At 45.1% G+C, this 20,243-nt stretch overlaps 1 protein-coding gene across 2 annotated transcripts in view; it reads left to right on the plus strand.

The window, feature by feature from the left end:
- LOC127657562 (nuclear factor of activated T-cells, cytoplasmic 1-like) overlaps window positions 1–20,243 on the plus strand; it is a 116,314-nt gene that overhangs the window by 11,197 nt on the left and 84,874 nt on the right. The window lies entirely within an intron of this gene.

The raw sequence follows: 20,243 nt of genomic DNA on the forward strand, positions 1-20,243 counted from the left end.
CATATTTATAACATTCAGTCTATTTTATAAACAGCTACGGTCATCATCCAACAAATTTAGCTAACAGTTATTGATAAAGCTGGCTAGCTAGCTAAATCGACATATGCTATCGTATAAATGCAGTCAATGTATCATGCAAAGAAAAGTGATTACTTCAAACTACAGTCTCACATAGACCGATATCCACACTTTGTTTTAGCCCTGTTCCAGCACTGGAGAGTCAAATATAATATACAGTCTCAAAGTTTGTAGTAAAACAATCATAACTGTGTCATTTTAATTATGTTACCTCATCTGTCAACAGTCCCTATGGAGTGTGTGCATGAGCACGAGCAGCAGGTAGCTGGCTGCAGTTCACTTAATGGCCACAGGTATCATTAATAACAAGGGTTTCTGAATCTTACATAATGCACCTTTAAAGGTAGTGACCAAATATTCCAGTGGTTAGTATTATCAAAGCAACAACCTTCACCACAAAACAAAAGATCACTACCAGCCCTTCTCCATTCTAGTTAAGACACTGTGTACTTAGTTGTTGAAAGTATTCATGTTTCCATCCAAGTTACGAATTAAATTTATGTGCAAAATCGTAATATCACAAAAACAATTGGCAAATACAGCAGCGTTTCCATCCTATTTTTGTAAGAAAACAAAAATAATTTCTAAGGGATCTGGCAAAATAGAAATGAAAACGGAATCTATTCGTCAATGTAGGCTATTAAATGAATTGGGGTTTAGAGTGCGCAGACAAAGCACTGTGGTGTTTCAGCTTCAGATCTTATGTCTGAGAGTGAAAGCATGTCACACAGTTCTGGAAAGACAAACATTTTGATGACAGACTTTCAGAATAACCAGAGCGACATTTCATATGTTATGTATTGATATTGATGATATTCTTTAAGAGAATAATGCATTCACATGGCTTGTTAAGGCAGTCACATTACTTTTTTGATTTGCATCTATATTCCTTTATGAATTCTATAGGAATATATTCAGTAAAGGTGTTTCCATCATAGTGTCACGATTACCTGTTGTCTGCCCTGTGTTCTCTGTCGCACTATCACGTTTATGTCATGTTTCCTTGTCTGCTCCGTGTTTTCCACTTCACCCGTCACCGTTCGCGCTCCATGTCGTGTTTTCCTTGTTGTTCGCCCCGTGTTTCACTGTCCTTGTCAAAACTACAATTCCTACAATTCCTGGCCTCTCTCACTGCCTGAACTCTTCATTGTTCTCACCTGTGTCTCGTTTAGTCTTCATTGTGTTTGTGTATTTAACCTGGTCTGTTTCTCCTTTCCCCTGTCGGTCTTTGTTGTATGTAGATGCCTGTTCCCATGCTTCCTTCGTCGTTTTCACTCCAGCTATCCCCGTGTTTACCCTCCGTGTTAAGTTAACCCTTTGTTTGCCTTTCGTGTTTATTTACCTTTTCCCATCGTGGATGTTTCTTTTGTTGGTGTTCTTTTGTGTTGCCGTTATTATTAATAAAACCTGCTGCATTTAGATCCTCGTCCCGACTCTACCTTCACCGTCATTTGTGACACATAGTTTACGTGCATGTTTTCTGATGGGATGAATGAATGTATCACCTTAAGCAAGTGTATATGTTTTATTATGCTGATTTGTTTAGATTTTATTCGCATCATGGTGTTTCCCGCATATTTTATGCGACATCCCAAACATTTTATAAAATAAATGGACGGAACCCTTGCTACTGACAATTTGGAGTTTTGATGGAATAAGACAATAAGACTGTTCTCATCATACTGTTCTTGTCATTATCTGTTTGTCTGTCGGAGTGAGCAGAAGTGTTTTTCTAATGCCTCACACCCAGGGTTTCCTTTGTTTTGGAAATGTTCCTTTTTAACACTGATATCACACCACAAGCATGTTTCTTCAATCTACTTGATAAAGGATTCAGAGAAAAGGAAACCTTTGATGTCTGGCAGGCCAACAGATTTAGCTGCTTTCCTGCTCAAGTTAAAGTTATCATTAGGGTTATTGCCCCCCATCTGCAAAGCAGTCTTGCCTTTACACCACAGTCCAACATCTTCACAATGGATTCTTATGGTGAAATTCTTGCTTCACTTGGAAGACCACGTAACAAACGATGACTTCTATCAAAGTCTTTCTAGCAAGTCAGTCCACTGTCAGCCATCTTTGGAATGTTCTCGGGAGGCTATTCCCAGTCATGACAGTGCAGCTCCTATCTACTTGAATGAGGGAACACCAAAATCTCAAAAACAGATGGTCAAGATTACGATCAAATAACATATTTCATGTCAGCAGTAGGGTTGCAACGGTATGAGATTTTCACGGTATGATAACCGTCTCAGAAAAAAATCACGATTTCACGGTATCACGGTACACAGTATTACACAATTACATGTCAATGATGCCGAGATCTACTTCTATATTTAATTTAATCACTGAGAAGATTTACCTGCAAAATTAGTAGCACCAAACATCACAAGCAGCCTCAAGAATGGACACATAGTAGCCGCATAACACTTTTTCTTGAGCAGAATATTGCACTACGGATCGCTAAGTTTGTTCAAAGGAGAAAGCGAGATGTGCATGGTTGCCAGATTGCACAAAATAAGTATAACATTAGGCGGAATATTTCCAATTTGCGCAAGTATAAATCTCAAACTGGGGGTGTTTCGTCTCTTATCTGGCAACCCTGAGCATGTTAAACGCTTGTGGTGACGTGTTACATCCCAATGCAAGTTAACTGAAATAACCAATGAAAAAAAAAAGCTTTTATGATATTTGAGGCCTGATCCAGCCCACCTGTATGTTGCCCATGTCTGCCTTAGCTGTTTTCGAGATTAACATTAAATCTACGTCAGCAGTCCTAAATAGTCGATCACTTGGGTGGCTGGCGAAATATCATCAATTGGAGAACCATGACGTTGCTCTGTCCCTGCTGTCCTTGACCCAGTCCGAATAGACCAGTTACTGCTTTAACTCACACACACACACTTATGTCAGACCCCCTCACCTCGCTTCTCTCAGACATTTTCTCCGTTGCTGACGCGTACGTGTGTGTCGCAAGTTGACGAGTCTGACAGGCAGACAAGGAATAAAGGAGCATGTGAGATTCTCCGTCCAGTTGCATTTTTTTCTCAATACCGTAGATAAGCAAATGTACATGGTATGATAACCATCGATTTTCAAACCGTGGTAGGCCTATACCGTGAAACCGGTATACCGCTGCAACCCTAATCAGCTGTAAAATCTGTCTCTATTTATACAAATGTTTCCTGGCTTGTATAGCTAATGCACTTGTGCTTTCAAAATATCTTTGTCAGATGATATTATTTAAAGGATGTTCTGGGCTCAATACAAGTTAACCTCAATCGACAGCATTTGTGGCATAATGTTGATTACTACAAAAATTTTAACTTGTCCCCCCTTTTCTTAAAAAAAAAAAAAAATCTGGGTTACAGTGAGTCACTTACAATGGAAGTCTATGTGGCCAATGTTTGTAGGGTTTAAACACAGAAATATGAAGCTTATAATTGTATAAATGCACTTGCATTAATTCTTTTGGTAAAACTCATATATTATTTGAGCTGTAATTTTGTTTAAATTGTAATTTTTACAGTCATTTTTGGGGTTTTAGGATTTGTTAACAGTACATCGTCATAGTAACATAGTAAAATTGGCTTTAATTTTTCACAGAAAAGGTTAGAAAGTGATTTTATCACACAGAAATCAGTTTTACATGCATATCGCTCGTCTTGTAGCTAAAGATTTAAAACAGTGTCTATTTGAATTTTTGTGGATTGGCCAAATTGACTTTCATTGTACAGTAAGTGCCTCAATGTAACTGTGATTTTTGTTTTTTTTAAAGAAAAAGAGGGAAAATCATGGTTACTAAAATATTACCATAGTAAAACGTCTCGGTTACCTACGTAACCTCGGTTCTCTCTAGATGAGGGAACGAGTATTGCGTAAGCTAGCTTACGCTACGGGAAAGATTCATCTTTTCTGAGATATTGAAGCCAAATAATTATCCTTAATTTTGTATCATTTGTCAACGCAGTGCAGCAACTGCAGACCTTGAGCGGGCTAGCTAGCGAGCTCATTGGTTGCTCTGCGGCAACTGCTGCAGCCTATAGACGAACTTGCGTGAACTCGCGCCCAATGAGAGGCACCCGCGCGCTCACTGTCCCAAAGCCCGCCAGAATGGCCGTGGCTAGGGTGCATATAAGCGCAGTTCGTAGGCTGGAACCCTGGTTTTCATTGAATGAAGCGAAAATCGCTCGTGGCGCGACCACGGCCAGCTACGCAATACTCGTTCCCTCATCTAGAGAGAACCGAGGTTACGTAGGTAACCGAGACGTTCTCTTACGAGAGGTTCTCTCATATTGCGTAAGCTAGCTTACGCTACGGGAACCCATTGTCAACGCCGTGCGCGCCAAGCATCCACTGCATGAGCCCCAGGGGAGTGGGGGGACCCGGGGGAGCCCTTGTGTGTGGGGAAATAATATTTGGCCGGCAAGAGTGCGGGTCAGTGTGTGTGTGATACATAAGCACATAGTGGGAAGGGAAAAACAGAGCGGCGGTGCCGGTCTGTGTGGAATGTGTCCCATTAGTGCAGCTCACCAGGGGAGCTGTAGCGTATTAAACCGCTAGTAGTTTTGCCTGCAGAGCGGGCACTTCCAGATTGTAAAATCTGACAAAGGTGGAGGGGGAAGCCCAGCCCGCTGCCACACATATGTCCTGAATGGAAATCCCACTGGACCATGCCCACGAGGAGGCCATGCCTCTGGTGGAGTGAGCCCTAATGCCTAACGGGCATGGCAGGTCTTTCGACGCCGCACGCGGCAGCAATAGCGTCCACTGTCCATCTAGACAGTGTCTGTTTCGAGGTGGCGAGACCCTTGGTGCGCCCTCGAACGAAACGAAAAGCTGCTCAGCTGCGTCTGAAAGAGGCGGAGCGCGCAGTATACAATCTCAGTGCTCTGACTGGGCAAAGGAGATTTGTGTCGCGTTCGCTATCGGATACTGGCAGAGCCGATAGGGAAATAATCTGTGCTCTGAAAGGAGTACCGATCACCTTGGGGACATAGCCGTGTCTAGGCTTTAAAATGACCTTGGAGTCACTTGGTCCAAACTCCATACACGCAGCGCTGACAGACAGCGCGTGAAGGTCTCCCACACGCTTAACTGATGACAGGGCAGTCAGAAAAACGGTTTTGAGTGAAAGGTATTTCAAATCCACGGATTCAAGCGGTTCGAAAGGGGGCTTTCATAGCTTCGAGAACTACAGAAAGATCCCAGATAGGAACCGATGGGGGCGCGGGGTTCATCCTTCTAGCTCCCATGAGGAAGCCGGATGACCAGCTCGTTTTTCCCCGTGACTGGCCGTGCAGGGTTCGGCGAACGCCGCGACGGCCGCCACGCACACTTTGAGCATGGATGGGGATCTGCCCTTATCCAACAGCTCTTGTAAAAACACGAGCAGTGACGACACCCCACATGTCCGTGGGTCCAGGTCTCTGTCGGTGCACCATTTTGAAAACACCGACCATTTGGACGCATAGAGTCTTCTCGTGGAAGGGGCTCTAGCGTGTATGATAGTGTTCATTACTCCTTCTGGCAAAGCGACGGGTAGTCGCTGATCACCCACGCGTGCAGCGCCCAGCTCTGGGTGGGGATGCCAGATCGTGCCGCGAGCTTGAGAGAGGAGATCTGCTCTCACTGGGATGGGCCACGGGGCTGTCAGTGACAGCTGCGTAAGCTCCGGGAACCATGTCTGATTCTCCCAGCGCGGGGCTATGAGGAGCACCGAGTGACGCGTTTCCCTGATCCTCTGCATTACCCGTGGCAATAGCGAGACGGGAGGGAAGGCGTAAAGCGGGCGGTTGGGTCAGTCCTGGGCCAGCGTGTCCTCGCTTTTCGAGAAAAATAATGGGCAGTGAGAGTTCTCTTCTGACGCGAAGAGGTCTATCTCTGCTCTGCTGAATATTTGCCATAATTTCTGGACTGTTTGAGCGTGCAGGGACCATTCCCCTGGGGGAACATTGTCTCTGGACAGTCTGTCTGGGCCGTCGTTCAGGTGGCCTGGCACGTGCGTCGCCCTCAGCGAGCGCAGGTGGCCCTGGGACCAACTTAGTATGCGTTTTGTCAGATGGAAGAGATTCCTGGATCTGACACCGCCCTGACGGTTTAGATAGGATACCACAGATCTGTTGTCCGAACGGACCAGGACGTGGTGACCTTGAATGACCGGGAGGAAGCGCACGAGCGCGTACTCGACCGCTATCATTTCCAGACAATTTATGTGAAGGAGCTTTTCCTGAACTGACCATAGGCCGAAACCCGGCGAGCCCTCGCAGACCGCGCCCCAACCCGCGTTGGACGCGTCTGTCGAGATGACTTTTCGGCGAGATACAGCTCCCATCGTCACTCCCCGCTGATACCATTCGGCCACCGTCCAGGGCTGCAGAGCTGATATACAGGTCTGAGTCACTCTGATCGGCTGGCGGCCTGTGGCCCACGCCCGGCGAGACGCGCGGGTGTTTAGCCAATGCTGAAGCGGGCGCCGTGTAGATAAGCGAGCCGTCATTGCCACAGAGTCTAGTTCTATTCCAAGGAAGGAAATTGCCTGACTGGGCTGTAGTGAGCTCTTGGTCCAATTGACTGCAAGACCCAGACTGTTCAGATGACTGAGGAGAACTGTCCTGTGAGACAGAAGCTCCGTATGTGACTGTGCCAAAATCAGCCAATCGTCCAAATAGTTCAGAATTCGCAAGCCCTGACTCCGCAGGGGTGCGAGCGCCGCATCCATGCACTTCGTGAAAGTACGGGGTGCTAAGGACAGGCCGAACGGAAGGACGGTGTATTGATAAACCTGACCGTCGAAGGCGAATCTCAAGAATGGCCTGTGACAGGGATTTATCTGAATCTGAAAATAGGCATCTTTCAGATCGAGAGAAATAAACCAGTCCCCCTGGCGCACATACGCGAGGAGTTTCGTGATTGTAAGCATTTTGAACGGTCTTTTTGCAAGCACCTTGTTCAAAACCCTGAGATCTAATATTGGTCTGAGGCCGCCGTCTTTCTTGGGGACAAGAAAATAACGGCTGTAAAACCCCGACTCGCTCAGAGAAGGCGGCACTCTCTATAGCCCTTTTGCACAGAAGGTTTGTTATTTCTGAACGAAGCATGCAGGCTGCTTCCGTGTTCACAGTAGTTTCGAGCCGCGCCCTGAAGCGGGAGGGCGGCGATCGAACTGTAGCAAATAGCCCTGTTTTATTGTGCTTAACACCCATTTGCATATCCCTGGGATAGCTTCCCACGCTTTGAAGCGTAACGCTAGAGGGTGAATGGCCGAGTCGCCCTGATTGCCGTACACAGCGGGCTGAACAGAATGTGTGAGCGCGCTTATTGTGCTTATGCATGACTGCTCGCAGACAGTAGGGACATGCTGTTCTGTGAGTGACTTCCCAATTGAGATGAATGGGGAAAGAGTCACATCTGTTAAGTGATGCGCGAGCATAGTCACGGGCACAGGACTTACACATAGAGAGGTTTTTGCTGGCCGTGTGACAGAGCGGGCAGAGAGGGGATGCGCGCACGGGCTCGTGGGCACGTTTACTGACTTTAACACTCGAGCGGGCTGTGCCCGCTTTATGTGAGTGTGCTCTGATAGGAACACGGGAAGTGTAATGCTTGTGTGTAGGGGTGAACACTGGATTGTGGGCACATTTTCTACACATAAGACATGTTTGCTCTCTGATAGGGACACGGGAAGTGTAATGCTTGTGTGTAGGGGTGAACACTGGATTGTGGGCACATTTTCTACACATAAGACATGTTTGCTCTTTACAAGATCTTTTTGTGTCGCCGTGAAAACGGCGTTTGAGTGCAGGCAAGCGGGTAGTAACACCGGCTTGTTGGCTGCTGAATTCACCACTGTAGTAGCCTGAGAGAAGGGGACTGACAGGGGGCGAAGCTTTGACGGTGGTCCGGCCGTGGCGGGACTGAGCCGTCGTTTTTTCAACAAAGCTAGGAGGACTTCGGTTGTTCAGGTTTCAGCGCAATCTTAGGTCTTAGGGGGCGGCAGTCTGCGGCGGCTGTCTGAGCGCGATCTGGGGCGGCCGCCCTGTCGACGCTGGTAAGTCTGGCTTTGTTGAGCTGGGCGCTGTGAAGATGCTTGTGCAGGAGGCTGGTTACGTGGGCGGCCTGCAGAGGAGCTAGCGCGGCGAGGCAGGAAGAGATTCATGGCTTGGGTGGCTTTCTGGACTTCCGAAAAACGGTCAACAATGCCACTTACCGCGGAACCGAAGAGACCGGACGGAGAGAGCGGCGCGTTGAGGAACGTGGAGCGCTCAGCTTCTCCCATGTCGGCTAGCGTTAGCCACAGGTATCTCTCGGTTACAGTCAGCGAGGCCATGCACTTCCCTAGGGCTTGAGCTGCAGCTTTGGTGGCGCGAAGGGTGAGGTCCGTCGCGCTCCTTAGATCTGTAACAGCCTCTCGGTGCCTGCCTTTCTCATCCCATTCCCGAAGAAGGTCCGCTTGGAGGATCTGCAAGACGGCCATGGAATGCAGAGCAGATGCGGCTTGGCCGGCGGCGGAATAGGCGCAGCCAACACAGGCGGAAGTAGTTCTGCAGGCCTTAGACGGGAGCGCTGGCTTAGACCGCCATCTCGCGGAGGGCGGGCAAAGGTGTGCTGCTACCGAATCCTCGACCGGGGGGATGGAAGAGTAGCCCTTCTCGGCGGCGCCGTCCACTGAAGCGAGAGAGGTGGAGACGTGGGATCGAATCCTGGCCGAGAGAGCGCTGCTCCACGATTTAGAGAGCTCGGCGTGGAGTTCCGGCAGGAAGGGAGCGGCCCGGGCTGCGGGCGCCGCGCGGTGACGGCTTTGAAGAAAGCAGCCGTCGAGTCTGTTGGGAGCCTGCTCAGGGGGCGGTGACCACTCGAGCCCGAGGCGGTCGACGGCCTGTGTGAGGAGGCGATCAGTTCCCCTTCGACTCCGGCGCGGGTCCTGCTGGATTCCTGGGCCGATGAGGAGGCTTGTGACCACTCCTCGCTGTCCGAAGCCATGATGGAACAGCAGCCCTTGTCCTCCGCCTCGCTCTCCGAGGGGGTAGCAGTGCGGCCGATCGGCCGCAACTGCATGTCCCAGGGGGGGCGGGGAGGGTGAACGCGATGCTCGAGGGAGAGGCTCCGGCAAGACAGTCGCTTCTAAACCCGGTTCCGGCAGCCTTTGGGAGCGGCGCGTCTTCCGGCGCGGCGAAACAGAAGGCGGCGCGGCGGCTTCGGTCCTGAGCGCTTCGAGTCAAGCCCGCAGGGTCGACATCGGAAGCTCCTCGCAGAGGTTGCATCCGCCGTCAGCGAAGGCGAGCTCTGCATGCCCCAGTCCCAGGCAGAGAGCGCAGATGATGTGGCGGTCTCCGGCGCTGAGAGGGGTGCGGCATGAACCGCAGGTGCGAGGCATCTTTAAAAAGACGCTCGTGCTCTTTTGTGAAGTTCACTGAGGAACTAGTTTGCTTTAAAAAGGATACGTCGCCGGATGGCGTAGCTCGCAGGATGGCTGAAGGTGGCGGCGGCGGCTTCTTCGAGCGCTGTCCAAGCTTGCTTGATGCCCCTCGAACGACGACGCGGCTTCTTGCAGTTTCAGAGATGCGAAGAGCTTCGCTGAAGAGATGAAAATCAGGGTTCCAGCCTACGAACTGCGCTTATATGCACCCTAGCCACGCCCATTCTGGCGGGCTTTGGGACAGTGAGCGCTGGCGCTCTCATTGGGCGCGAGTTCACGCAAGTTCGTCTATAGGCCGCAGCAGTTGCCGCAGAGCAACCAATGAGCTCGCTAGCTAGCCTGCTCAAGGTCTGCAGTTGCTGCACTGCGTTGACAAATGATACAAAATTAAGGATAATTTTTTGGCTTCAATATCTCAGAAAAGATTAATCTTTCCCATAGCGTAAGCTAGCTTACGCAATACGAGAGAACCTCTCGTAAGAGAACCATGGTTACTGTAGAAAAAAAATATGGTGGCAACATTAAATGGAACATAAAATTGTAGATTTTATTGTAGAAAAACTGTAGATCAATACCGACTCAATAAAATAAAATAAATCAGACATTCCAGCACTACATGAATGAGAGAGAGGATGTTTAGGTGAGCATGTTTTTTTTACTCCATCGCAGTACATTTGTCTCACTACTTTTTCGTAACACAAAAAGAGAGTACCAAAATGACAGTGGGCTCTCGTCAAGCAGTCTCGTTCACTTGATGGAAACCCATTAATCCCCCTGCCTACATTTTCCTGTAATGTAGTTCTCCAATAAAGGGGTTTCCCTTACTCATGACCTTGGTATTGGGAACCCACTAATTGCAGCTGAAGAACAACCAGAGGAACATTACGAAATGGCAGCATTTGCACTAATTTCAGGTCATGACCACAGATTTATGGGGCAGGACATTGGTGGTTGTTGCTAATATTGAGGCAGTGAAATCCTGTTAATGTCAGTGTATCCTTTGGCAGATCATTTTAGCTTTTAAGCAGTTATTTTAAAGCCATTAATTCATATGGAGATTAGAGGTCTATGACAACTTGTCTAGACATGGGGCCCTCGATGCAAACTTTGGCTCTGTATGACCATTCAATCTCAATCATGCATTAATACAATACAAAATCTGTACATACATCACTGCATGCAAAAAAGCACTATTAGTTTTGGAGGCAGCCAAAAAAAATTAAATAATAAAGTGACACACACATTTGGTTATAATATTCTGTATAGAATGACTGCTGAGAGTAATTTTTAGTTTAGAATTTAGCTTAGAAAGGCCTCGCTAAATTTCAGCACACGGAACTGTAAAGATGCGCCAGGGCTTCCTGTGGACCAAACGTGGTCTTCTTCAATACAATATGTTGAAAAGAAAGAGACAGAATGTAGATTCAGGAGTTTGTTACACTATTAGATGAAACTGCCCATGAGCATCTAATTTTCTTAAACAAATTCAACAATTGTGAATCTTTAAGCTGTGCAATCCTGGGGACCAGCTGCACATTTAGACATTGCACTGAAATATTCCTGTTTGTGTAGTCTAATATTCACATATTTCAAATAAGATCTTTTTAAGGATGTACCAGCAATATTGTTGTCTTTCAGAGTAAAAGATAAAGTCTGGCTTAAATCATCTTAGGCACTGCTGTCAGAATTTGGCTTTCTGTCAGTGCTTCACACGCTTATGTAAAGCAGGCGAGTACAGGTGTGTTGGGCACTGTCAGTGTGACCACACACACACATATACTCACACAAACTTCCAACCCCCCCCTAAAAAGAACATGAAATAATGACCTGTGTTTATAGTATTTGCCAGAAAAATAAAAAATATTATATGTCATAAAATGCAAACATGTACATATAAACAGGTATAATTGACACAGGCTCAGGCTGCCCATGTGTACGTCTACATCTTTTATTTTATTTTATACACACTAAATGGAACTGCAATGTGCATACTGGAACATACAAAACCTGGAGTGGAACAAACACACACACACAAAAAAAAGGAATGGATTAAGAAACAAACTGCTAATCATGTTTTTCTTTCTGGAAGTGAAGGTGGCAGAACACCATTCTGTATTGTTTCCGGCCCCTTTGTTTTATTTTCATGCTCTTGAAAGAGAAATGCCTGCTAACTTGAACAGATAGTTAGCATCTATGTACTGACTAAGAGGACAAGGTTGCACATATATGAGTGTAGTGAGGTCTCCAAAGGGTGGTTTATAGACAGGAAGTCATAAGACATATGGCGTTTTTCCACTATAGCAACTTTTCATAGTTGGGTACCGAGCACAGTCGAACCCGGCTGGCAGCTGCCTTGTATGGGATCAAATTAGTCTCAAAATGATTAATCATTAACAAACGTGTTCATACTTATCCATAAATTTGATAAATGTTGCAAATGTGTCTTAAAATCCACAGACAAATGCCTTTCAACTTGTGTTTGTGAAATTCAAAATTAAATAAATGTGCTGGGATTTGTACAAATATATATACATAATTGTGAACACAAATGTTCCCTTTTGTATAAATGTATCACAATTTGTTTACATGCAACCAAAGGAAGATGTTCCAAATCCTTGTGAAATATTGAATGTGCATTTGTGGATCAAGTGACACATGCATTCATTGATTTCTATTTGTGTTTGATTCATTTGAATTTTGAGACTTTTGTTTCGCTGTTTTTACCATGGCCGACTCACACACAAACAACTACTAATGGATAAGTCCTACATTTATTCATAAATGTGCACATAACTACCCACTCATTTGAAAAAATCTTAAATATGTATTTCATCCCTCAAAAAATATGTTGCAATTTGTACAAATAGAGACAGATTTGTGAATACAAGTGTTCCTTTTTGTACAGATACATCACAATTTGTGTGTGCAACCAAAGGGAGGTCTTCCAAATCAAACTCAAACTGTTCTTGTGAAGCACTGAATGTGCATTTGTGGAACTAGAGATACAAAAGCATTCATTGACATATTTGTGTTGACTCCCTTTGATTAATTTGAATTTTGAGACTTCCTTTCTGCTGATTTTGCCATGCACGATCCACACACAAATGTCTAGGATCCACATGTAACTTTGTGTGAGCAAGGCAGGTACCACTAGATGGCAGTATCATTTTACAGAAATACCATCAGGAGGGGCATGGTTTATTCACAAGGTCAATAACTACATTTATATCCAACGATTTTTTGCGGAAAGGTTTTAGCGCATCAAAATAAAGCTGATGGAAACGCAAATCATCGCTAAAATTTCACAAGTGTCGACATAATATTTTTCCCTTTAACTCTAGCGCATAACCTGTCGATATATCAATTGTTGCGAAAAACTGGTTTGGAAACACTTTTGTTAAGAAAATTGGCATTAACGCAAAAATATAGACAAACATGACAGAATTTGCCCCAGTCGTTAGACTGTGTTAATCAAGACAACAGTATACAACCATGAAAGCCAATTTATTATACGTGATTATGGATTGATCTTTATGGCATATCAATCCGAGGCTGCAAACATGACACTTCCACGAGTGCCAACACAAATATCTCATATCATGCACCTCGACAAGTGCACTCTCGCGTCAACACTACTGTTGTGGTCAGAAATAAAGAGTGCAGGCTGCTGACTGAAGTGAGTATGGAGAGTGGAGGCTTCACCCCCAGTCGGTCCAGCTGATTTGGGTTCTCAGACCTCGTATTCCTCGTGACAGCCCCTACCTGGCAAATTCCCCTGAGGAAAGACCTTCTTTCTGATGGTAATTCTGTAAAACGAGATCACCGTCTAGTGATATTTGCTTTGCTCACATAAAGTTACGTGTGGATCGTGCAAGGCAAAACCAGCAGAAAGGAAGTCTCAAAATTCAAATGAATCAAAGGAAATCGACACAAATAGATGTCAATGAATGTGTGTGTATCTCTAGTTCCACAAATGCACATTCAGTGCTTCACAAGAACAGTTTGATTTGGAAGATCCCCCTTTGGTTGCACACACAAATTGTGATGTATTTCTACAAAAAGGAACACTTGTATTCACAAATCTAGTCTCTATTTGTACAAATTTCAACACATTTATTTAATGATGAATTTCACAGTTTAAATGTATTTTTTTAGGGTTGAAATACACATTTGTTAAGTTTTTTCAAATTAATGGGTAGATATGCACACATTTATGAATAAATTTAGGACTTATCCTTTGGCAGTTGTTTGTGTGTGAGTTGGACGTGGTAAAAACAGCTAAACAAAGCCTCAAAATTCTAATGAATCAAACGGAATCAACACAAATAGACATCACTGAATGCATGTGTGTAACTTGATCCACAAATGCACATTAAATATTTCACAGGACCATTTTGTGTTTGATTTGGAACATCTTTCTTTGATTGCATACACAAATTGTGACAGTGTTTCCCCTTTATGCATTCAGGTGCAGTGCTGAGCCGCTGCTGATTTATGAGTGCTGCTATTATATATTGACATTTCACATGGTTCATTAATATCCATGATGCAACGTAACACTTGCTAGCACCAGTCAGTTGCGCACTTATACTGCATGCAGTTAAATGGGACACCTGTTTGAAGCGAAAGGGACCCCACCAAATACACGCACATATTCACAGTGACGTACGTCATTGTATAGCAGCCCATCACAACACAGAAGCAGTAGACCCAACATGATACCTCTTCAATTGGAAAGCCTTTTACTCTGATAATTTCTTTGGCAAAGTTAGTAGAAATATAGGGCTCCAGACTGCGACTAAATGATTGCATCTTGCAATAATTTTTCTCGCCAGTGAGACCTACGTGTTTTTAGAGGATACACCGGTGTGACTACAGTGTTTGCCAACTCTCGTTGATTATGCGTGACGTGTCTGTTTCTGTTTCGTATGAGAAAAGACCAGAACGTAACAGCACTAGCCACTACCCAGATCAATTATCAGCCGGCTCAATGAACAGAGCAGCGCGAGAGTAGAGGAGTCTCACCCACACAGCGCAAATCAGTATAAACAGCGCTGCGAGAAGCATGGCGCGAAACTCTTTTGAATTTGGCTGTAGAAAAACCCAATGAAAACCTTTGTTTCGCCTTGGTGATTTAACGAGTTTAAACCATGTTATTGGCACACCATTATAAATTGACACTGACCAGAACATAAATTATAAGGCTGTACAAACCACACATCACCACCCTAACAAAATGCCATTGTTTGTTTTGTTGAAGTTACTTACTATCGTAGTGAGGAGCCATGCTTGGTTTTACCAGTGACTACCTGTGATGTAGTTAAACTAATTGAGGGAAGAACTTTTCATAATTATTATGTTCTATGGTTAGTAGGAAAAAGTCTTTGTTTACCCTAAGAAATTCAAAGAGATGACTGTACTTAATCAGTAGGATCACACACAGAATATTTCAATTTAGCCCTATATAAATTAGGTAGGCCTATATATAAATAAACGTTTTACAGATGTTACTGTTGCTTCAAGTCAAAAGCAATGCTATACTGTCTTATGTGCATTTCAGCGACAAAATAATATAAAATATATAATAATGTCAAATTTGTATTAGTTTAGATGATTCATTATTATTGAGTTTTTTTTTTTTAATTAAGGACAAAAAATATAAATTTTTCCACTGTTGCTACCAAATCAGGTGCTGGTGCCACCATCTGTAGAACTTGCCACTGCTCTCAAATGCTAGTCTGGAGCCCTGTTGTGACATGTATGTTCTGTTAGATATGTTTATATTTTCTATTGGTGTATATATGGAATAAAATAGTGAAAATGATTTTCTGATTCATAAAAATCAGGGAACAAGGGTTACACTTAAGTAACCCGAGATATTCCCTTTACAAAAAGCTACACTGCTGATGCTGCGCTGAGAGCGTTTTGGGAACAAGAATACCCACGCCGCCGCACTGTGGCTGTCCGGACCCCCTACGGTTGTGTAGTGTGCTCACAAGAGCGTGAGAGGTCCCAGACATGAGCTTGAGATGTCGACTCAAGGACATAAGAGTACACATAAGAGTGGCAGGAACATCCAAATTATAAGATTGATGAATGTGTGCGGAGAGGACCAACCTGCCGTTTTACAAACATGCTGCAGAGGGAGATCTCTAGCCAAGGCTTTAGAGGAGGCAAGCCCTCTGGTAGAGTGAGCCCTGATACCTACTGGCGAAGCTTAACCGTGCGCCTCATAGGCCAGGGCAGTAGCATCCCTCACCCAATGCGACAAAGACTGCTTGGTGGCGGCCGCCCCCCTGAAGCGGCCCCCATGGCAAAGAATTGTTGCCCTGACATATGCCACTGGCTAGTGTGGTGGACATAAGTCTGAAGGGAACAGACTGGACAAAGTCTGTGAAGTCCTTCCTGCTCCGGTGTTGCAAACGGCAGGGAGAAGAAGGTTTCGAAAGTGACCAGATGTAAGGCAGAGAAAGGTACCTTAGGCAGGTAGTCAGGGTGAGGGTGCAAAATTGCTTTTGGTCATTCCAGGGGCAAACTCTAAATGGGCTGGCAAAACAGACAGAGCCCGTATGTCCCCAATTCTCTTTAGAGAGGTAATCGCCATAAGCAACCATCTTGAGAGTCAGAAGTCTGCCAGACGCTGTCTCTAGAGGTTCAAAGGGGGTCTCAACCAGACCCTCAAGGACTATTGCTAAGTCCCATGAAGAGGTCCTGTTCCTAGCAGGAGGCCACAGTCGCATGGCTGCACAAATGAAGCGAGCGAGTAGAGGATGCCTCCCAAAGGGCACCCCGTCCATCAAGGTGTGCCAAGCCGAAATGGCTGCCACATAGACCCTGAGAATAGCCGGGCATATGCCTGCTGACAGTCTTTCCTGCAGAAAGTCCACAATTGAAGCAATCTGACAGTTAACTGGATCTGCATTACATCTTTCAAACACACCCCATTTATTGGCGTAACTCCTAGTAGGGGGGGGGGGGTGGCTTGCTGGGTGACTCAGAGAGAAGTAGAGGGAGCCTTATCACTTAAAATGGTCTCGATAACCTCAGGAGCAAGCCCTGTGTCCCTCAGTTGGTACCCCTCAGGGGCCAAACATGAATGTTCCACAATTCGGGCCGGGGATGAAATATTGTCCCCTGTGCCTGAGACAGAAGGTCCCTCCTGTCCGGAATCGCCGTAGATACACACACATTCATTGACATCTATTTACATCGAGGAGAGACCTTATCTCCATGAACCATACCCTGTTCGGCCAGCGCGGCGCTATCAGTAAGAGGCAAGACCCTTGCTGGCAAACTCTGGCCAAGACTCCCGGAAGAAGAGAAACCGGAGGGGAAATCATACAGGCACATTCTGGGCCATGTATGTCCCATTGCGTCCAGACCCCAGGGGGGGATGGGTGACTCAGAGAGAAGTAGAGGGGACATTACGCTGTCTGTTAGGAGGCTAAGAGGTCCACTTCTGCTCTTGTAAAATCTCAACCAGATTTGTTTACTACTTCGGGGTGGAGTTTCCACTCCCCCGTCGGTATTTTCTGTCTGGACAGTAAATTCAGGCATCCAGGGATATAAGCTGCTCTGATTAACAGGAGCTTGCCCTGGGCCCAAAGGAGAATCTGCCGTGCCAGTCTGTTGAGCTGGCGTGAACGTAGACCTCCTTGATGGTTTATGTAAGAGACTACCGCTGTGTTGTCTACCCGCACCAAGACATGGCAGCCTCTGGAGGAAGTATTTCAGGACCAGAAATACAGCCATCAACTCAAAACAGTTAATGTGTCAATCGAGCTGACGACCCTCCCATTCCCCTTGAGCTGGACGACCACTTAAGGCCGCTAAACAGCCCGTCAGGGAGGCGTCTGTCGTTAGCAACCTGCGATGACAAGATGCACCTAGAGTTGAACCCAAGGTAAGAAACCGGGGTCTGAACCACATAGAAAGGGAACAAAGCATGCGGCACGTAACCCTTATTTGCCTTAGGGGACTGGCCCTTGGATGAAATCCCCTGGCTTTAGCCACAGTTGAAACGGTCTCATGTGCAGAGGGATCACCATGGACGCAGCCGCCATGAGACCTAGTATTCGTTGATACTGACGAACAGTGCAACCTTGACCTAGCCTGACTTTGCTCAGGGTTTTCTGAATGGACATGATTCGAGCGGGAGACAATTGTGCCTGCATCGTGATCGAATTCTATATAACCCCCAGATAGGTCTATGGAGGTCTAGTCTTTATAGTCATAGTGTTTTTTTTATTTTTTTATTTTATTTTTTTTTTTATGTCTGTAACTTTGTTATTTGTGCTGCTGCCTGTCTTGGCCAGGACACTCTTGGAAAAGAGATTTTTAATCTCAACAAGTTTTCTTCTGGTTAAATAAAGGTATATATAGTCGAATATATCAACGTCAAGGGCATGAAGACACGGGAAGTATAAGGATTCTTCCATGAATGACAATATTTGTTATGGAGGTCATAGAGGAAAGGAAGGGACTGATATAGTGTTCCCTTCCCTCTTTTATTTATTTATTTTGGCCACCAGACAGAAATTTGTCTTCTAGTTTGGAGCATTTGGGGGGGGTCTGTTGTTAGCCGCTTTATTATTGTGCGTCGAACGTACAGAGGTGCAGTGTGAACCGAAGAGGCGCTGAGGCACGCTTCAAGCTTACGAGAAGGATCTGCTGGATCTGGGGAGAGAGCGAGCGATAGGGACGGACCCACTCTCGCTTCTCAGCCAAATCCATGCAAGAGCCCCACGACGAAAAAGTGGGAGCTGGCTCTTGTAAGCGAGTAAGCGAGACGAATGTGAAGCATTTTGACTATAAACAGATTACAATGCCTGCACCCCCTCTGCCGCAACGCAAGAGCAGGATGCTCTTCCCCCAAACACACAAAACAAAAACTGGTGTGTGTCCGTTTCAGCCATAGAGCGTAAACACGGGAACACACACAGCTTGCTTTGTTTATCAATCATTCTTTTTCTTTTTTTTTTTTTTTTTAAGAAAAGGGAAAGGAGAAAGGTCTTCTGCGCACTGCCTAACCAATTCTAACTCCTAACAGAGGAAAGAAAGTTCTTACAGGCTCGTGAAACACACACACAGAGAGCTCTGAAGACGCGTCTATTTATAGCCCTGCTGTAGGTGCATCCAATGATTACACCGGCAGAGGCTATAAATTCTGGTCAATGTTCATTGACGTGTTGCACACATATTCACAGCTGCTCACACCTAAAGGGTGTTCCCAAAGTGTTCTCAGCGCAGCATCAGAAGTGTAGCTTTTTGTAAAGGGAACAGTGAATTGTGATACATTTATACAAAAGGGAACATTTGTGTTCACAAATTCGAGCACATATATTTAATTTGGAATTTCACAGACACAAGTTGAAAGGCTTTTGTCTGTGTATTGTAAGACAGACACATTTGCAACATTTATCAAATTGACGGATAATTATGCATGCATTTGTTAAGCATTTTGAGACTAATTTCATCCCATAGGCCTTGCTTAGACATCGTTCTGTCCACCAGCATGACCATGATTTTATGCTTACAGTTACATTGTCTCTTACATGACACAGAAAGTACCAAAGTAAACAAAGTAAAAGAAGGATGGTGGGCTGTGGCCTATAGAATGCGGTCTCCCAGAATGCGCTACATTTCTCGTGTGCCCATTTCACAGAGTGCATTATCAGAGAAGGGTACTTTTCACTGGGTGTTTAAAAGGTAAAATATGCTATTATATCTACCGGTGTGGGAATGTGTAGCCCGTAAAAAATCCAGACAATTACTGACATAACTGATTTACACAGGATTAAAATCACAGAGAATCTCTGGCAATTAGGCTATTATATTACTCCACATCACCATATAAAATAATCTGGTCTGAATAGGTCAGTGAAAACAAGGCTATTTTTTTAAAGTAGCCTCCATGAAGGCATTCTTCTGCTTAGCGGCATATCGACACAATTAGTAAATGTACATGGAGCAGAGCATGTGAGCGTGTGGAAAGAGTTGTTCAAAAGTTCAATGTCTTTTTCTAACTATTCTACTGGCTTTTAGGTATTGCCTCATGCTTGTGAATTAGATACATGGTGTAAGTTTATACATCAGGGGTGACCAACCCTGCTCCAGGAGAGCTACCTTCCTGCAGAGTTTAGATCCAACCCTAATCAAACACACCTGAACCAGCTTATCCAGGTTTTTAGGATTTCTTGAAAATGACAAGCAGGTGTGTTGGAGCTAAACTCTGCAGGAAGGTAGCTCTCCAGGAGCAGGGTTGTTCACCCCTGGTATACATATTGTCAAAGTAACTGACTTGAAAGGGAATGTCTTGTTACATCCTTGACACCCTGAAAGGAGGGAACAAAACGCTGTGCAAGCTTGTTGCACTACTGATTTCTCGCTGTTAAGGGACAGAGCACTGTCTTCCCTTCAGTCCAAAAATCATGATGAAATGGAGCTGTGCTCTGGTTTAAATGCCTACGATGATGCATGCATCAGGGGTGGGGTATCAAGCCCCATCTGCCAATTGATTGCCATGATTTTAAAGGGGTTCAGAGATTTTCACTCCTGAGAGGAGTTTCCCATAGCATCAGCTACTGTCATTTCGAAATGGTGATGCCAAATATATAACAGTAAACTGTAAATGATTTTATGCATTTCGTACAAATACATTCATTAAATACACTTATTAAGTATTAGTTAATTTACATTCATTATTATTAAAAATATGAATGTGTATTACCGACTATTCTGCTACAAATAT

The sequence above is a fragment of the Xyrauchen texanus genome, chromosome 17, assembly GCF_025860055.1.
Source record: "Xyrauchen texanus isolate HMW12.3.18 chromosome 17, RBS_HiC_50CHRs, whole genome shotgun sequence".
Lineage (NCBI taxonomy): Eukaryota > Metazoa > Chordata > Actinopteri > Cypriniformes > Catostomidae > Xyrauchen > Xyrauchen texanus.